Genomic DNA, 19,316 nt, shown 5'->3' with positions numbered 1-19,316 from the left:
TATGACCATTCTAATTTAGGTCATCATGGTCTCTTATCTGCCCCAGTCTCCTAACAGACCTCATTTTCAGTTTATTTTCTTTCTGTTCTTCATGACAATGCCAAAGTAATAGGCATAATTCCTAAATGTGATCACATCACTTCTTAGCTCAAAAAACTTTCAGTGGTTTCTCGTTTTGGGGATAAAATACAAACTCCTTGAGTTGTCATTTAAAGCCCTTCAACCTACTTTATTATATTCTACTTTCCTTCATACATTCTAAGTTCCAGTCAAACAAAGTAAATTTCAATTTCTCAATTTTACCTTGCCCTTTCTTAGCTCTATACTTTTGCCCAGGCTGTCTCCCATGTATGGAAGGTCTCTGGTAACATCCTTGTCTCCTGAAATTGTACCTGTGAAAAATGGGTGAGCATTTGCTTTCCACAGTTATGAAAATTAAATTTGAGAAATGAAACAAATTAGAAAACTGAAATCCATAAGGACATCAAGGAATAATTAAGGGTGGAAGAATGTAAGCTTCTCGGGGAGTGGGGTGGGGGGGGTAGGGATTGATTTTTGTAATCAGAGCTGGTGGCCTGGGATTTAAAAAGAATCCATTTGTTCTTTGCCCTTAGCCCTCCTCTGTTATTCTTCCCCCTTCTAGAATATAAACTCCTTGGGAGCAGAGACTAACTATGCAATGAGGAATGGAGATTCATGTTGAGTAACTTCAGTAACATCCAATTAATGAGGAATCAAAGGAGGGACTTGTGCTTCAGGATATGAAATAAAATGCTGTATTTGGAGTTTCAAAGGTACCCATTCTTACAAGAATGTAAAATAAATCTTTTCTGCATTCACATCAATGAGTGAGTGGAGTTTCTGGTAGCACAATTTGTTTCCTGTGTACCCATCTTTGAAGGTTAACCTCAGGTACCAACGCTTTCACGAAAGCTTGTCTTCTACTCCAAATCTTCCCAGCCTAGCCACCCCCATCAGCCATAAATCAATTCAAGTCAAGAAGTATTTGGTTTGTTTTTTGTTGTTTTGAAATTTTTTATTGCATCACCTTACAGAATAAAGAAGTGAGGCAAAGAAGACATACATACTTGTACAACTTGAGGATGGCATGAACCTGGAAGGAATAATATAATAAGTGAGAAAATCATGATTCTAAATAATTTTGACATGATGGGCTGAAACCAACTTAATAAAATTTAAGAGAGAAATGAATATAAAGTTTTACATTTGGTTTCTCTTCCTTCAAGAAATATTAATTAAGGCACTGTACTACATGCTGGGGAAACAAAGAAAGGCAAAAACAATCTTTGCCTTTAAGAAGTTAGTGATCTAAGGGAGCGACAACAGCAAACAAGATATATACAGGATAAATTATCGCATTAATGGGGACAAATAAAGGCTTCTTGCAGAAGGTAGACTTCTGGATAAGACTTGAAAAAAATCAGGAAAGCCAGGAAGTAGACATAGGGAGGGAGAAAATGGGAGAACAGCTAAAATGGTTGGAGTTGGGAAATGAAGTGTTGTTTTTGAGGGACAGCACAGAGACCATTGTCACTGAAAAGTACAGGCTAAGAAAGACTGGAAAAGTAGGAAGGGCTCAATTTATGAAGGACTTTAAAAACCAAGTGGAGGATTTTTATATTTGATCTTAAAGGTAATAGGGAGTCACTGTGGTTTATTGAATGGGAGTTGGGGAGTAGGAGGGAAATGTCATAATCAGACCTGCATTTTATGAAGATTAATTGGAATGGGGGGAAGACTCAAGACAGACAAATCCATCAGCAGGTTGTCATAATGTCAGAGGAGAGAAGGGGTTTTTATGAAAAATGTTTGACTAGCCTTGGCAATAGATTGGATATGGGGAGGAGGAGGGAAAATGAGGAGTTAAAACCTAATTGGTGAGCCTATGTGACTAGGAAATGGTTATGCCATTGAAAGTAAGAGAGAAATTTGGAAATGGGGAGGGTTTGAAGGGAAAAAATGAATTCATTTTGGGACATCTTGAGTTTAAATACATTGAACAAGATGTTCTGTATTCATCTATAATTAATCTTTCCCTTGAAAGATTTCTCATGTTGTTCCATTTGGACTTCTATGTGCTTATCTTACTTTAACTGTAATGATTGTAATTATTTTCTATATTTCTCTTGTCCCTATATTCCATGAGATTGTTGGCTCCTTGGAGCTAACATGATATAGGGAAAAGAGCACTAAATTTGGAATCTATGCCTCTATTTGTACAAGTAACTTAACCTTTCTAGCCTTTGGATTCCTCATAGAGCTAGATTAGATAATATTTAAGGGGGCTACTAGGTGGCGCAGTGGATAGAGCACCAGCCTGAAGTCGGCAGGATTTGAGTTCAAATTTGTCCTCAGACATTTAACACTTCTTGTGTGACCCTGGGCAAGTCACTTAACCCCAATTGCCTCTGGGAAAAAAAAAGAAAAGAAAAAGAAAAAATAGATGATATCTAAGGTTTCTTCCATCTCTAAATCCTTATTTCACCTTTGGGATTTCTTCATCACTCAATTGTGCATATGGTAAGTGTTTGTTAAATTGAACTCAACCTTCTGCTTATATTTGATTTGGGAAAATAGTTTCTCCTCCCCAGACCAAGGTACAAGCAAATAGAAAACACTTTCAACTGATTATTTGAATCTTCCCTCCTCCTAGTTGGAATATATTATGACCCAAAGATAGTATGTGTTTTATTAGAAGGGATAATTAACTCTTGATATATTTTATTCTTTAACTTATATCACTGATTTGTGCTTATGACAGGAAAGGATAAATGAAGAAATAATAGGATTTCTTTTAATGGGGCCTATATCCTTCTGGATACATCACTTCAATGAAAGAAGGCTGCTCCATTAATAATAAATAAATAAAATAAATTTTGCTTATAACAGCAGCTCCAGTGTAATAATCTATGGTCATCTGCTCTAGCCCCCATAGTCTAAAGTAACTGTGAGCTCACAATTTTCCCAGTCTTATTTTATTTTTTCCATCCCAATATTAATTGTATAAGGCCCCATGCCCAGCAGACTATGAGAAGAAAAATGACTATCCCCTATCTCTCCTAGAACAATTGACACAGCAGATTAAAAAATTAAAATGTATATGTCGTATTTACAAAATATGGTGCCTGTCCTAAGATTCTAATTGGGGAAGCAAGCACCATATGCATAAAAGGTTAAATAGCAAAGTAATAAATAAGTGATTAAATTATAGTATCATATAACTTTATCCAGTGGAGTCATTAGTAAATTCTCTATTTTAAACATATAATAATGATAAAAAAGAATGCTATATTTGGAGTCAGAACATGTGGGTCCAAATTCCAGCTTTGCTACTTACTACTTCTTTGATTACAAGCATGTCACTTCATCAAGGTAACGTGAGAGATAGCTTATTTGCTCAAAAACTTTTTTTTGATTATATAAATAGGGATCCACTCTTCCTCATTTATAAGCTAAAATACAGATTTCTTAATAAATGTCCCATTTTCTTTTTTAAAAAATGTTTTTCTTTTTAAAAACATTTTTAATAATAGCCATTTATTTTCAAAATACATGCAAAGATATTTTCAACAATGACCCTTGCAAAACTTTGTGTTTCAAAATTTTCTCCCTCTTCTCCTTCACCCCCTTCCCCTAGACAGCAAGCAATCCAATATAGAAGGCCCCATTTTCTACATGAAGCATTTTCTGACCTCCAGTGATATAATTCCCAAACTACCCTGTATTTATATATTTTGCATGTCACACATTTTTCATGTGTGTACTTTACAAATACATTAATTAACTTTATATCTATGCTGCATGGGTGTAAATGTTTGTCTCCCTTATTAGACTATTAGAGAAGACTTAGAGAAGAAATTCCTTCTTTGCACTTATATCCCTAGTACAGTTCCTGGCACATAGTAGGTACTTAATAAATACTTGTAATTTATTTTCCAATCTCTTCTTCTAGGAAATCAATGATTTTTAAGTTGTTTCTGTGAATCCTGATTTTAAGGATGATGGCTTTGGCTTATACAGAGACCATGTATTTGCTAAACATTTTGCCTTTTCCTTCTATACAGCCAAATTTTCCTCCACTTCAGTATTTTTGCATTACAAATATGCTAATCACTTTAATTTCTTTGAAAGAATTCCAAATTCAATTTTTTTTCTAATCTCCTAGTTGAGTTTTTTATTTCTGGGTTGAGAGCTATAAATTCTAATTGTATGCATTCCTAATTTCTTTTTTTTTATGAATTTCATTTCTCTTTTAAAGCATTTTGGAATTTCTTCTTGTTCTCTTGAGATTTCATAGGAGTCTGTGTTTACTCATGTATTGGTTCATTTTCTTTTGTCATGTAATAATTGTTAGAACTCCATATTTTCTTTGGGTACTTAGAATTCATTCTAGCTTTGAGATTTAAGAATCTCTCAATTTATCTTTCTGTGTTTTTTTCCTCTTTAAATCTTTGATATTTCAGCCCTTTTCCCCTTATATTCCCTATCACTGATTTTGACCTCTTCTCTTTGGCTGGAGAGTATATCTCTAGGGTTAGATTGCAAAGGTACCTTGGTCTCCTCCCAGACTGGGGCTCTGCCATAAGTAACCTCTAGGTGGTTGGGATTGGTCCCAGATGGATTTTAGTCCCCTTTCCTTCAAGTTGAGCACAACCACCCAACAAGCCTCTTTTCAGGGCTCTCCTTACCTTCTTTGGCTGGGTGGATTTGACACTTTTTGCGAGATAGGTGGCAGGTAGGAACGGTTTTCAGGGCAGAATCTGCAGTTTTGGAGATCCCTGGCAAAATCAGGCAGATGGCAAAATACTTTTCCTCATCCTTCTTCTTCACGATTGAGCACAGATAATCATGTCTGTTGTTTATTGGGGAGTGGGGGTGCTGGCAGACGATACAAGCAAAATCTCTGAAGCAGGAGTGGTTTCACAATATAGGCCACAGGCACAAGCCCACAAAACTGTGTATTCCTGCCAGAGAGTGGAGGCTGGTGTGAGAAAGGTACTGAGTGATCCATTTAAAGATTAGCATTATACCATTATTTCCTTAATTCCTAAGGATTTTTACCTTATTGGGGTTTTCTTTTTATCTAATGGATTCATTAGTAAATTCTTTATGTTAAACATATAATTACTCTTTGGGGAGTCTGGGGAGTTAATGTATTTTGGGGAAAATGTCTAGTCTGTCATACTGTTGGTCCTATGACTTAGAACTACTTGGCACCTTTCTCATAGAATGTCACTTTTTATAGTCATTCTTCTTTCTGAAGAGGTGTGAGAAAGTGTCAAGTCCTGAGAAATCTTAAAGCTTGCTGTCCTTGGGAGTGCCACAAACAATGCTGACCAATCTGTTGGTCAGTAAATGGTAGACTCAATGATGGGAGCCACACCACCCCTACACTCTGCTATTGTAGCTCTAAACTGTAATATTAGGTTATCAACCTAAACTTGGTTTCTCTTTCATATAAAGTTACCTTGATTCTGACTGTTTATTAAAAACTTCTTTGGAACTAGCCTGCTGTCAAACAGAATAATAAATCTTTGCCCCTTAATTTGCAGACAAACTGAATGTACAATTTTTTTCACCAAACCCATGATACCAGCCAGGGGAACCTTAATCTTTTTGGGGTGTCTTTCTCAATATTTTTGGCACCAAATGTAGGGTCCCCAAATTTTATGTTCTCTTTGTAATGATAAGCCCTTTTTACTCCAATCCTATAGTTGAAGCCCCAAGGAAGCTTTCCTGGGTCTTCTGAGCTCTTCACTCTGCAAATTTTCCATGCCAGGTGTGCCTGACTTAGAATCTCTTGCCATTTCTTGGGAAAGTTCCTTAAGGAACTTTTGCCACCTAAATTTTTTATCATAGCTTTTTATTTACAAGATAAATGCAGAGGTAATTTTTCAGCACTGACAATTGCAAATCCTTTTGTTTGAACTTTTTCCCCCCTTCTCCCAGATGGCACGTTAACCAATATATATTAAATATGTTAAAGTATAAGTTAAATAAAATATATGTATACATGTCCAAATAGTTATTTTGCTGTATAAAAAGAGTCGGACTTTGAAATACCATACAATTAGCCTATGAAGGAAATAAAAATGCAGGGAGACAAAAATAGAGGGATTGAGAATTCTATGTAGTGGTCCATAGTCATCTCCCAGAGTTCTTTCCCTGGGTGTAGCTGGTTCAGTCCATTACTGCTTTATTAGAACTGATCTGGTTCATCTCATTATTGAAGAGGGCCATGTCCATCAGAATTGATCATCATATAATATTGTTGTTGAAGTAAATAATGATCTTCTGGTCCTGCTCATTTCACTCAGCATCAGTTCACGTAAGTCTCTCCAGGCCTTTCTGAAATCATCCTGCTGGTCATTTCTTACAGAACAATAATATTCCATAATATTCATAAACCACAATTTATTCAGCCATTCTCCAATTGATGGGCATCCACTCAGTTTCCAGTTTCTGGCCACTACAAAGAGGGCTGCCATGAACATTCTTGCACATACAGGTCCCTTTCCCTTTTTAAAAATCTCTTTGGGATATAAGCCCAATAATAACACTGTTGGGCCAAAGGGTATGCACAGTTTGAGCATAATTCCAAATTGCTCTCCAGAATGGCTGGATGTATTCACAATTCCACCAACAATGTATCAGTGATCCTGGTTTCCCACATCCCCTCCAACATTCTGCATTATCTTTCACTGTCATTCTAGCCAATTTGACAGGTGTGTAGTGGTATCTCAGAGTTGCCTTAATTTGCATTTCTCTGATTAATAATGACTTGGAACATCTTTTCATATGGCTAGAAATAGTTTCAATTTCTTCATCTGAGAAATGTCTGTTCTTATCCTTTGACCATTTATCAATTGGAGAATGGCTTGATTTCTTATAAATTAGAGTCAATTCTCTACATATTTTGGAAATGAGGCCTTTATGAGAACCTTTGACTGTAAAAATGTTTTTCCAGTTTATTGCTTCCCTTCTAATCTTATCTGCATTAGTTTTGTTTGTACAAAAACTTTTCAATTTGATATAATCAAATTTTTTTATTTTGTGATCAATAATGATCTCTAGTTCTTCTTTGGTCATAAATTCCTTCCTCTTCCACAGGTCTGAGAGATAAACTATCCTATGCTCTTCCAATTTATTTAAAATCTCATTCTTTATGCCTAGGTCATGAACCCATTTTGTCCTTATCTTGGTGTATGGTGTTAAGTGTGGGTCAATGCCTAGTTTTTGCCATACTAATTTCCAATTTTCCCAGCAATTTTTGTCAACTTTTGTCTTATCCCAAAACCTGGAGTCTTTGGGTTTGTCAAACACTAGATTATTAAAGTTATTGCCTGTTTTGTCCTTTGAACCTAACCTATTCCATTGATCACCTAGTCTATTTCTTAGCCAATACCAGATGGTTTTAGTAACCGCTGCTTTATAATATAATTTTAGATCTGGTACAGCTAGGCCACCTTCATTTGATTTTTTTTTTCATTGATTCCCTTGAAAATCTTGACCTTTTGTTTCTCCATATGAACTTTGTTGTTATTTTTTCTAGGTCATCAAAATAGTTTTTGGGGAGTCTGATTGGTATAGCCCTAAATAAATAGATTAGTTTAGGTAGTATTGTCATCTTTATTATATTTGCTCGCCCTATCCAAGAGCATTTAATATTTTTCCAATTGGTTAGATCTGACTTTATTTGTGTGGAAAGAGTTTTGTAGTTTTGCTCATAAAGTTTCTGATTTTCCCTTGGCAGATAGATTCCTAAATATTTTATACTGTCAGTAGTTACTTTAAATGGAATTTGTCTTTGTAACTCTAACTTTTGGATTTTGTTAGTGATATATAAGAATGCTGATGACTTACTTGGGTTTATTTTGTATCCTGCAACCTTGCTAAAGATGTGGATTATTTCTACTAGCCTTTCTAATTCTACTTAGAATTAGAATACCTAATTCTAATTAGTAGAATCTCTGGGGTTCTCTAAGTATACCATCATATCATCAGCAAAGACTAATAGTTTGGTTTCCTCATTACCTACTCTAATTCCTTTAATCTCTTTCTCAGCTCTTATTGCCAAAGCTAGCATTTCTAATAAAATATTGAATAGTAATGATGATAATGGGCACTCTTGATCTTATTGGGAATGGTTGCAGTTTATCCCCATTACATATGATGCTTATTGATGGTTTTAAATACTACTGATTATTTTAAGGAAAAGTCCATTTATTCCTATACTCTCAAGTGTTTTTAATAGGAATGGATGTTGAATTTTATCAAATGCTTTTTCTGCATCTATTGAGATAATCATATGGTTTTTGTTAAAAATAAAGGCTTCCCAGGTTAACAGAGGAGGAAATAAATTGCTTAAATAGTCCCATTTCAGAAAAAGAAATAGAACAAGCTATTAATCAACTCCCTAAAAAAAAAAATCCCCAGGACCAGATGGATTTACATGTGAATTCTACCAAACATTTAAAGGACAATTAGCCCCAATGCTTTATAAACTATTTGAAAAAATAGGGAATGAAGGAGTCCTACCAAACTCCTTTTATGACACAGACATGGTACTGATACCTAAACCAGGTAGGCTGAAAACAGAGAAAGAAAATTATAGACCAATCTTCCTAATGAATATTGATGCTAAAATCTTAAATAAGATATTAGCAAAAAGACTACAGAAAATCATCCCCAGGATAATCACCACAATCAAGTAGGATTTATACCAGGAATGCAGGGCTGGTTCAATATTAGGAAAACTATCAGTATAACTGGCCATATTAATAACCAAATAATCAGTAGCATCTATTTAAAAAAATGCTAGCTTTGGCAATAAAAGCTGAGAAAGAGATTAAAGGAATTAGAGTAGGTAATGAGGAAACCAAACTATTAGTCTTTGCTGATGATATGATGGTATACTTAGAGAACCCCAGAGATTCTACTAATTAGAATTAGGTATTCTAATTCTAAGTAGAATTAGAAAGGCTAGTAGAAATAATCCACATCTTTAGCAAGGTTGCAGGATACAAAATAAACCCAAGTAAGTCATCAGCATTCTTATATATCACTAACAAAATCCAAAAGTTAGAGTTACAAAGACAAATTCCATTTAAAGTAACTACTGACAGTATAAAATATTTAGGAATCTATCTGCCAAGGGAAAATCAGAAACTTTATGAGCAAAACTACAAAACTCTTTCCACACAAACAAAGTCAGATCTAACCAATTGGAAAAATATTAAATGCTCTTGGATAGGGCGAGCAAATATAATAAAGATGACAATACTACCTAAACTAATCTATTTATTTAGGGCTATACCAATCAGACTCCCCAAAAACTATTTTGATGACCTAGAAAAAATAACAACAAAGTTCATATGGAGAAACAAAAGGTCAAGATTTTCAAGGGAATCAATGAAAAAAAAATCAAATGAAGGTGGCCTAGCTGTACCAGATCTAAAATTATATTATAAAGCAGCGGTTACTAAAACCATCTGGTATTGGCTAAGAAATAGACTAGGTGATCAATGGAATAGGTTAGGTTCAAAGGACAAAACAGGCAATAACTTTAATAATCAAGTGTTTGACAAACCCAAAGACCCCAGTTTTGGGGATAAGAATGCATTATTTGACAAAAATTGCTGGGAAATATTCTTAACTGACTGCAATCTAAACACACCATCCTTTGATCCTGCCGGAGGAGGGGACCCAATCCTATATCAACATCTATTCTGATTCTTTGGTCATCCAGAAGTTTATATTCTAATCCTACCAGGATTCAGAATCATTTCTCACATTGTTACATACTATGCAGGCAAAAAAAGAACTTTTTGGCTACATAGGAATGGTGTCAGTAATGATATCCATTGGTTTCCTAGGCTTTATTGTATGAGCTCCCCACATATTTACTGTCGGACTAGGCGTAGATACACGAGCATATTTTACGTCAGCTACAATAATTATTGCAATTCCTACTGGTGTTAAAGTATTTAGATGACTGCTACACTACATGGGGGAAACATTAAATGATCTCCAACCATACTGTGGGCCCTAGGCTTCATTTTCCTCTTCACAATTGGAAGCCTCACAGGGATCGTACTTGCTAACTCATCCCTAGATGGAAATTAGTATGGCACAAACTAGGCATTGATCCACACTTAATACCATACACCAAGATAAGGTCAAAATAGGTTCATGACCTAGGCATAAAGAATGAGATTATAAATAAATTGGAAGAACATAGGATAGTTTATCTCTCAGACTTGTGGAAGAGGAAGGAATTTATGAAGAACTAGAGAACACTATTGACCATAAAATAGAAAATTTTGATTATATCAAATTGAAAAGTTTTTGTACAAACAAAACTAATACAGACAAGATGGAAACAATGAACAGGGAAAACATTTTTACAGTCAAAGGTTCTAATAAAGGTCTCATTTCCAAAATATATAGAGAATTGACTCTATAAGAAATCAAGCCATTCTCCAATTGATAAATGATCAAAGGATATGAAGAGACAATTCTCAGATGAAGAAATTGAAACTATTTCTAGCCGTATGAAAATATGCTCCAAATCATTATTACTCAGAGAAATGCAAATTAAGACAACTCTGAGATACCACTACACACCTGTCAGATGGGTTAGAATGACAGGGAAAGATAATGCGGAATGTTGGAGGGGATGTGGGAAAACAGGGACACTGATACATTGTTGGTGGAATTGTGAACACATCCAGCCATTCTGGAGAGCAATTTGGAACTATGCTCAAAAAGTTATCAAACTGTGCATATCCTTTGATCCAGCAGTGTTTCTACTGGGCTTTTACCCCAAAGAGATACTAAAGAAGGGAAAAAGACCTGTATGTGCCAAAATGTTTGTGGCAGCCCTGTTTGTAGTGGCTAGAAGCTGGAAAATGAATGGATGCCCATCAATTGGAGAATGGTTGAATAAAATGTGTTATATGAATAAAATGTGGTATTATGGAATATTATTGTTCTGTAAGAAACGACCAGCAGGATGAATACAGAGAGGATTGGAGAGACTTACATGAACTGATGCTAAGTGAAATAAGCAGAACCAGGAGATCATTATATACCTCAACAACGATACTGTATGAGGATGTATTCTGATGGAAGTGGATTTCTTCAACAAAGAGATCTAACTCAGTTTTAATTGATCAAGAATGGACAGAAGCAGCTACACCCAAAGAAAGAACACTGGGAAATGAATGTAAACTGTTTGCATTTTTGTTTTTCTTCCCAGGTTATTTATACCTTCTGAATCCAATTCTCCCTGTGCAATAAGAGAACTATTCAGTTCTGCACACATATATTTTATCTAGGATATAATGTAACCTATTTAACATGTATAGGACTGCTTGCCATCTGGGGGAGGGGGAGGAAGGCGGAAGGGGAAAAATTGGAACAGAAGTGAGTGCAAGGGATAATGTTGTAAAAAATTACCCTGGCATGGGTTTTGTCAATAAAAAATTATTTTTAAAAAATAAAAATAATAATGTGGAGGCAGCCAGATCTTGAGTGATCTTTATTGTGGCATGTCGGTATTTAAATTGTTTTTTTCTTGGCTGCTTGTAATATTTTTTTTTCTTAGTGTAATAGTTCTGAAATTTGGCCACAATATTCCTTGGAGTTTTTATTTTAGGGTCTTTTTCAGAAAGTGTTCAATGAATTCTTTCAATGCCTATTTTACCTTCTGGTTCTATTACCTCTGGGCAGTTCTCCTTGACGATTTTCTGGAAAATAGTATCTAGGCTCTTTTTTTCATCGTAATTTTCGGGAAGTCCAATGATCCTCAGGTTATCTCTCCTAGATCTATTTTCCAGGTCTGTTGTTTTTTCCAAGTAAATATTTAACGTTCTTTTCTAGTTTTTCTTTTCTTTTCTTTTCTTTTTTTTTTTCTTTTGGTTTTGTTTGACTGATTCTTGATGTCTCAATGAATGAGTCATTTCTATTTGTTCAGTTCTGATTTTTAGTGAGTTATTTTCTTCATTAGCTTTTTTTTTTTTTTTTTTTACTTCTTTTTGTGTATGTCCAATTGAGTTTTTAAATGAGTTGTTTTGCACTATGGAATTTTTTCCACTTCACTAATTTTTTTTTTTTTTTTTTAGTGAGTTATTTTCTTTTTCCAATTCACAAATTTTGTTTCCCTGCACTTCTTGGGAGTTTTTTACCTTTTCCAATTCACATTTCAGGAAGTTGTTGCTCTCTTGCATAGCTTCTCTTTCCTTTCCCCATTTTTCTTCTAGTTCTCTTTTAAGATTTTTAATAGTCTCTTCTAGGAGAGTCTTTTGTGTTGGGAACCAACAATTGTCTGGACACTGTCTGCTATTTGTCTCCTTGGCGTTGAAAAGCTGCTCTCTTTCTGTATAGAAACTATTGATCATCCTTTTGATTTTTTTACTCATTTTTTAAAGCCTGTAGGATCTGCCTTCAGGGCCAGGAGGTTACCAACTTCCTCTGCAGAGCAGTGATAGGTGTATTGACGAGTAGCTGTTCTGCCAACCGGCTACAAAGAGCAGTCAGGTACTAGAGTGCTCTGGGAAAGAGTTCCCCACCCAGAAGTAACTCAGGCCTGCAGGACTGAGCTGGGAAAGTGCCCTGTAAAGAACCCCACTGTGTGGGATAATGACTGCCCTGGGGCTAGATGCTGAGCAGTGAAAGTTTCACTACCCCAGGCCAAAGCCCGCCCTGGGGCTGTGGGTATCAGCAGCTGAGCAGTGAATAGCCCTGTAGGGCAGAAGTGTTTCTGCCCCGTGAAGTACAGTCGTGCTAAGGAAGTTCTTCTATTGCTCCAGGCTGAGCCCCGCACTGTGCAGATTAGAGGCTGCCCCCCTGCCTTGCAGATTTGTAAGTGCCCCCACAAAAGCCCCCAAACTGTAAGATGTGGCTGCAGGGCTGTGTTATTGTCTGAGGTGAGTTACTTCCGGTTTGGGGTGGTTATAGCCAGCTTGTGTTAGGTTCTTGCATTTTTTTAAGAGAATACTCTCTGTCTTTGGCTTTACTTTCTCTGCCAGTTTACTCCTTTATAATTAAGGCAGAGCAGTTAGCCTATGGGACAAGCTGTCTCTAGCCGCAGAGGTCACCCCCACCCCTGGTCTGCTCCCGACGCTAGTCTCTCCCTGCCTGTGCTGGTCTGTGCCTGACCCCTCAGGACAAACCTTTCCTGGCGATCTTGCACATTATCTTCGGCTGGTAAATTGTGTGCTTCAAATCTTTATGAATTTTAGCAGTCAAGCACTATTTTTGAGGCTGAATTTAATAGTTGGTCGTGAGGGCATGAAAGGAGCTTAGAAAGTCGCGTGTGCCTTCTCTGCCATCTTGATTCCACCTCCCACAATCTTTTGCCACCTATGTTCACCCTCCCTGGGACACTAGGGAGGCAAGGAGGCTATATATCTAGGAATTCTAAGGCTTATGACAAAACTGGGGCAGTTCATCTCTATCTTTAAACCTACTGGAGTAGAATTGAACAAAGACCTCTTTTTAGATGAACCCCACTTTTCTACTTCTCCAGAGGATCCCCCATTTGTCTCCTGGTTCAATCCTTCTCAGGAAGCCCAAGAAACTCTTCCTGGACTATCCTTTTATCAAGATGTGAACCTTATGTTTAGCAATATTTCTTCTTATGTTTAGCAATATTTCCCTGGATCCTCACCTTCTAAAATGGTTTCTGAACCTTCCAGTCCCCACTCCTCAGTCCCCCATATAACAAACAAGAACCTTTTTTTTTTTTTTTCTCCCTAAGGATTCTGATTCAGCTACTCTTTCAAAACTCTGCCTATTGAGAGAAGTAGCAGACTCTTGGTGTCGAAGAATCAGGATTCATGTGCCTTTTTCAAAGTCAGACTTCTCCCAGATTAAGGGAAAACTTGGCCATTACTTTGAGGACCTTACTAGATAAATTGAGGGTTTTAAAACTATCTCCCTCCAATTTGATCTTACCTGGGGAGATACTAACATCACTTGCTGCATCATAGAGGAGAAGAATCTGGGATCCAGACCAGAAATTTGGAGATGATATAGCTGAGTCTTCTTCCTCCTTTGGTAAATACCCCCCAGGGGCTATTGTTGTCCCAGTCTCAGACCCTGTGTGGGATTATCAGGAAGGAAGCAGAGACAGAGAAGAATGGATCATTTTCTAATCTGCCTCATTGAAGGTATGAAGAAAGGAATTAAGCAGGTTAATTATGAAAAACTTAAGTTACCCAAGGAGCACTGTCCTCTTTCAGGAGCAACTTAAAAAAGCTCTAAAGAAATGCACTAGCTTGGATCCCACTTCTCCAGAGGGGACCCCTGATCTCAGCATGTATTTTATTAGTCTGCCCCATTCATTTGGAGGAAGCTGTAGAAGTTTAGCTCTGGATCTTCAAAATTCCCAGACAGCTGTTGGAAACAACTTTAAAGGTTTTCAATATTAGGGTACAAACTGTGACAGAGGAAGGAGATTACAGAGCCAGGGGGGATCAAAGAACAGGCTTAAATTTAGCCACTTCCATATCCAGGAACTTTGGGGGTTCATGCCTCAGATGCCATGGCCAGGATATCTGTCCTTGGCAGAAACTCTCAGACTCATGCCCAAAGAGCATTTAGGAGGGGCACAGGAAGAAAGACGGCTCAAAGTGGAGTCCAGCTGCCTCTCCCCAATGACCTATCCTCCAGTCTCCTCAAGACCAATGGTGTAATATAGCTTCTAGAGGAGACACTATTTTCAGGTCCCCTGACCTTAGGGGGCTTCTGTTCTAACAATAAGTCAGTCATTCTAAATCTTCTGGCTTTGAAGTCTACCTCAGGGAACTCCCATACCCAATGTAGGAATAACAATATTTCTGATTATGAAATTTCCTGGCCTCAGGGTAGTCCCACAGACCAAACTCCTGAGAAAATAGTGAGTAGACCACTCCTCAGTTCATTGTTGACTGTCAGACAGATAATCTGTTGGTCAGTGAGAACCAAATTCCAGAGACCACTCCTTGATCCTACCTCTAGGCCATAAAATTAGTATATTTATATAAGAACTTGACCAGGAAATGGGTTTAAGCCTAAAAATTCTTTTGAGACACTCCACAAAAACGTTTTTGTGGTCCCAATCCCTTGGGGTTCCTTTCCCCCTCAATACCAGGTGCAACCTTGCCCCATCACAATGGCTGAATCCAGGGTAATTTTGAATGTGGCAAGTAAATCCATTGAATTTCTCTTTGACTTTGTGAAAGCCTCCTTTTTCTGTCCTGCCCTGGTACTCTAGCTCCACCCACCTCTTCCTTCCTAAGGTAATGATGAAGAGGGAGTAAAACTATTTCCTTTTGATCTTGGAGTCTCTCAGGCCCTCCTGGGAAAACATATCTCCCCAGATAAGCTGTGTCATTATTCAATTAGAAATCTTGGTCAAGAAGCACTCTATTGATCTTTTGAGGATGCCAGATCCTTTTAAATTCCAATTGGAGTTGGACATTGATAAGCACCTAGGCCAAAGGGACTTTGGCTTTCCAACCTGAAATCTGAGCCTCAATTTCTGAACTCATTCTTTGCAGAAGATCCAAAGCCAGACCCTGCCTGCTGAGAAAGCATTTTCTTCTCAGTGCCAGCCTAATAGGACTAATTTCTGTAATAGGACTTTGCTACTAAAGAAGTCAGTCTCTTAGTAAAACTGGCTATCCTATCCAAATAAACTTCCATTTTTGCCAATTAATATTTCAGATTCATGAATTCTTTCACGAAGAACCTGATTCGACTAACAGAGGATTTCTACAACTCTCTGACTGTCACTAACCTCATCATTTAGTTCCCTGACTGAGATCCCTGAAAACCTGGATGAGGTAAAAGCCTTTTGTTGTTGTTGCTTATTCTATAGCTAGAACACTCAAACACTCGAGAAGTTTGAGTCATTGGAGCCCCAGGTTCGAGCAGTATTCACTATTCTCTCAGGGATGCCTGGTATGAGAATACCGGCATTCTCTGACAAAAAAGCCCCCTTACTTAGAGAGCATTTGTCATCTCTCCATTTCTAGAAATGTCTAGAGACAGATGAGGAGCTATAAAATTGGGAAAACTAAGGCTTTTTCCTGGCAAAAATAGGTCAAAACACCTCTGCTTTTAAGAATACTTCCTTACGCAGAGACAAATTCAGCTTGAAAAATCTCAAAACTAGAAAGCTTAAATTAAAACAGCAAAGGAAATCAGACTTCCTCCTTCCAGTCCATCTAGAGACAAAGGAGTCTTCCTTTGCATCTCTATGCACTCCTAAATTCCTTTCAGAAATTCTATTTCTCTCACCTGAATGAAATCCTGGCTCTTCCAGTTTTTTCCTCCTTTACAGGATACTGATTTTTAACATCTGCCCTCTGACAGAAACAATTAATTCTCTAGGAGAGACATTCAGAGCAGAGGTGTCTCTTTCAATGCCAAATCTTTCCCAGACTGAGGAGAAATCTGGCCATTCTGAGGACCCCACCCAACTTTTTGATGGGTCCAAGGCCAACACCCTCCTTGATCTATCCTGGGGAGATATACCAAGGAAAATGAAGAAGCCAATTTTGAGCCCTCAAGTAGCCAATTTTGAGCCCTCAAGTTTCTCCTACTCAACTGTTACAAAGAGCTGTTGGAATCTTTAATAACTGGAATCTGACTTTAGCTGAGGAGAGAGGTTATGGAATTAAAAGTCATTGAATTAAAGCAAGATTTGGAGACATGTCTCTACTCTTGGCTGCTACTCCCAGGAACTACAGAGATCTGTGCTTTAAACTTCTCAGTCCTTTTCCTGTGTTTGAGCAGGAGGAACATTGGAGGAAGAGAGATTGCCCACAGGGACTGAGCCATCTCCCCAATGTCCTGCCCTCCAGCAGGAATTTGGGGCTTTGCCAAACTCCCCCTCCCTCCAGTTCCAACACAACATCAACAGCCAATAAGAACATTGAATTTCTTTCTCCTTCAGTCTTGCTTTGCAACTCTGGTATCTCCTCCTTCTCCCCCCATAGAATAGAGATAGTAGGAGGGCTCAAGACCTGTCTGGAGACCTCTACTCTACCTCACCAGCTTGGTAACTTGGTAAATGTTCCTATCCTGTTCCCTTATTGGGGTACTATTTAATGGTGAGATTGGAGACTCAATCTTCTCTTCTCAGACCTCCAGAGATATTTTTTAAGCATGAACTTTTAGTTACATGGTTGAGAGATCTTGAGAAGTTTACCTGAAGTTTTATCTTGATTTGCAATCTGGACAGGCAGGGCCACACCCACACCAGACCTACTATCTATCTCTTTTAAAGGAGCTGAAGCTGCTAGCCCTTTTAGGAAGCATGATTAAATTGAGTTTGGTGTCCCTAGTTTGGCCATCCTGCCTAGAGTAGTGACTGCCATAGCCCTTTTAATTGAAGAAGCCTCACAAATAACTTTGGGACAGCCATTAGAGGTTTTAACTCTCCACCGGGTCCAGAGCATTTTAGAAGCCAAAGGGCATCAGAGGCTTGGTGGGGGACTACCTACCTGACCCAGCTCTCTAGGTGTGTCACACTTGACCCTGCCATCTTGCTCCCTGAAAATGGGGATATGAAGGCAGGTTATTCTGTGGTGACTTTCACTGGCACTCTAGAAGCTAATTATTGCCTACTGGGACCTCTGCCTTAACCAGAGCTTTAGAACTGACTCCAAAATATGTTTTTCATATTTTTTCATATTTTGCATGCTCATGGGGCTGTCTGGGAAAAAAAAGGGAGTATGCCCTTTCTCCTTCTGCTTGGGTTCAAGCACCCTCAGACCAAGCACTATTGGTCTTGCACTTTAGGCTACAATGCCAGCACCTCAAACACAGTCCCCACCCCTTCAAAGAGACAAAAGTGAGGATTTTTGGGAAATGTTCTTTGGTTCTTAAAGGCATACCAATGCTAGCTCCCTGGGTGGGACACTTAAAATATGAGAACATCCTTCCTGCCACAATCATCCAGCTGGCCAATGAAACTGCCAGCCTGTTTATTAAAGATGAGAAATTTTTTTGCTCCTAGCATTTTGTCTCCTAATTTTCTTGAATGGCATTCTATGCCCCTGACAGCAATTACCTCCTTAATTACTTTTAGCTAGGGAATTCTGTGGGCAGTGGGGCTTGTTCAGCATAGTGGGGTGGGCTATCAGCATTCTTAAGGCAGCCCACACACTGTATCTGATGCCTTTTTTGCAAAAGGCCTTATTCCCAAACATCATCATCTCAACCCTGGATGATACCCCACTTTTACTCTGTTTCTGAGATTTGTTTCCTCTAGGCTTCAAGCTGTGAATTTTCAACTGCCCTCCAGCTTGTAGACTGAGATGATTAACTGGGATGACCTGCTGCTGTCTTCAGATCTCATACCTCCCCTCCTGGCTTGAGCCTCTCCTCCCCTCAGTATCTTTACGACTCTTGTCAGCTTGAAGTAGTTACAAGAAATTTTGAGATCCTCACCCTTTTTCCCCCCAAATGAATTTGTGTGGTAACTGCTTGAGAAGGGATAAAGGGGGAGTGAAACTGTGTTCCCTTTAAAATTATCCCTCTGAAACTGATCTCAAGCCCTCCTGGGGAAGATATATCCCCCCAGACAAGTTAAAGCACCTCACTGATCTTTTGAGGGTGCCAGACCTTTTGAATTCCAATTGGAGATCAGGCCAGATATTGATAAGCATCTAGGCTTGGGAACTTTGGCTTTCTTTCAACCTGAAATCTGAAGCCTCAAGACTTCTTTTAAAGGGCAGTTTCTGAACTTATTTCTTTGCAGAAGGTCCAAAGTAACTTGCTCTGCTTCTAGGACCCTGCCCACTGAGAAGGCATTCTCTTCTCAGTGTCAGCTTCCATTTCCCTAATAAGACTTTGCCACTAACAAAGTCAGTCTCTAGCAAAACTGGCTTCAACTGGCAACAATAAACTTCCATTTTTGCCAATTAATATTTTGAGTTCCTGAATTCTTTCACAAAGAACCTGCTTCAATTAAAAGGGGATTTCCATAACTCTCTGACTACATTAACCTCAGCAATGGGAATTGAAGGAAAACTTCAGTACTGTTTTGAGACCTTTCTGCCTTGTCAGTTTGGTCACCTGTTATTCAAACACTCTTATTTTTTCCTATTGTCCTGCTCCCTTAATGGTGAAATTGGGAACCCAACTTTTTCTTCTCAGACCCCCGGATGTATTTAGACAAGTACTGGATAAAGATTTAAGAAACCTTGAGTCAAATAATAACAGTCTCATTATTTGCAGCCCAACCTGAGAGGTTTCTCTGGCTTCTGGGTGAATTTATCCTTAACTTTCTAGGCTCCTGA

General features: G+C 38.1%; 1 protein-coding gene across 2 annotated transcripts in view; it reads right to left on the bottom strand.

Annotated features, from left to right (window-relative positions):
* Nucleotides 1-1,005: 1,005 nt before the first annotated feature.
* Nucleotides 1,006-19,316, bottom strand: part of CDKL3 (cyclin dependent kinase like 3) — a 110,106-nt gene continuing 91,795 nt past the window's right edge. Inside the window, exons 13-15 of one of the 2 annotated variants that reach the window (XR_007950731.1) lie at nucleotides 13,981-14,124; nucleotides 4,710-4,985; nucleotides 1,006-1,114 (exon numbers count right to left, since the gene is read on the bottom strand). The gene's annotated coding sequence lies outside the window, so the exon portion shown is untranslated. The remainder of the gene's footprint in view (nucleotides 1,115-4,709; nucleotides 4,986-13,980; nucleotides 14,125-19,316) is intronic. The other variant, XR_007950732.1, reaches the window with a different exon arrangement.

Source organism: Antechinus flavipes, chromosome 2 (genome assembly GCF_016432865.1).
Source record: "Antechinus flavipes isolate AdamAnt ecotype Samford, QLD, Australia chromosome 2, AdamAnt_v2, whole genome shotgun sequence".
Lineage (NCBI taxonomy): Eukaryota > Metazoa > Chordata > Mammalia > Dasyuromorphia > Dasyuridae > Antechinus > Antechinus flavipes.
The sequence above is the reverse complement of the archived record's forward strand: the minus strand, read 5'-3'. Positions and strand labels throughout refer to the sequence as shown.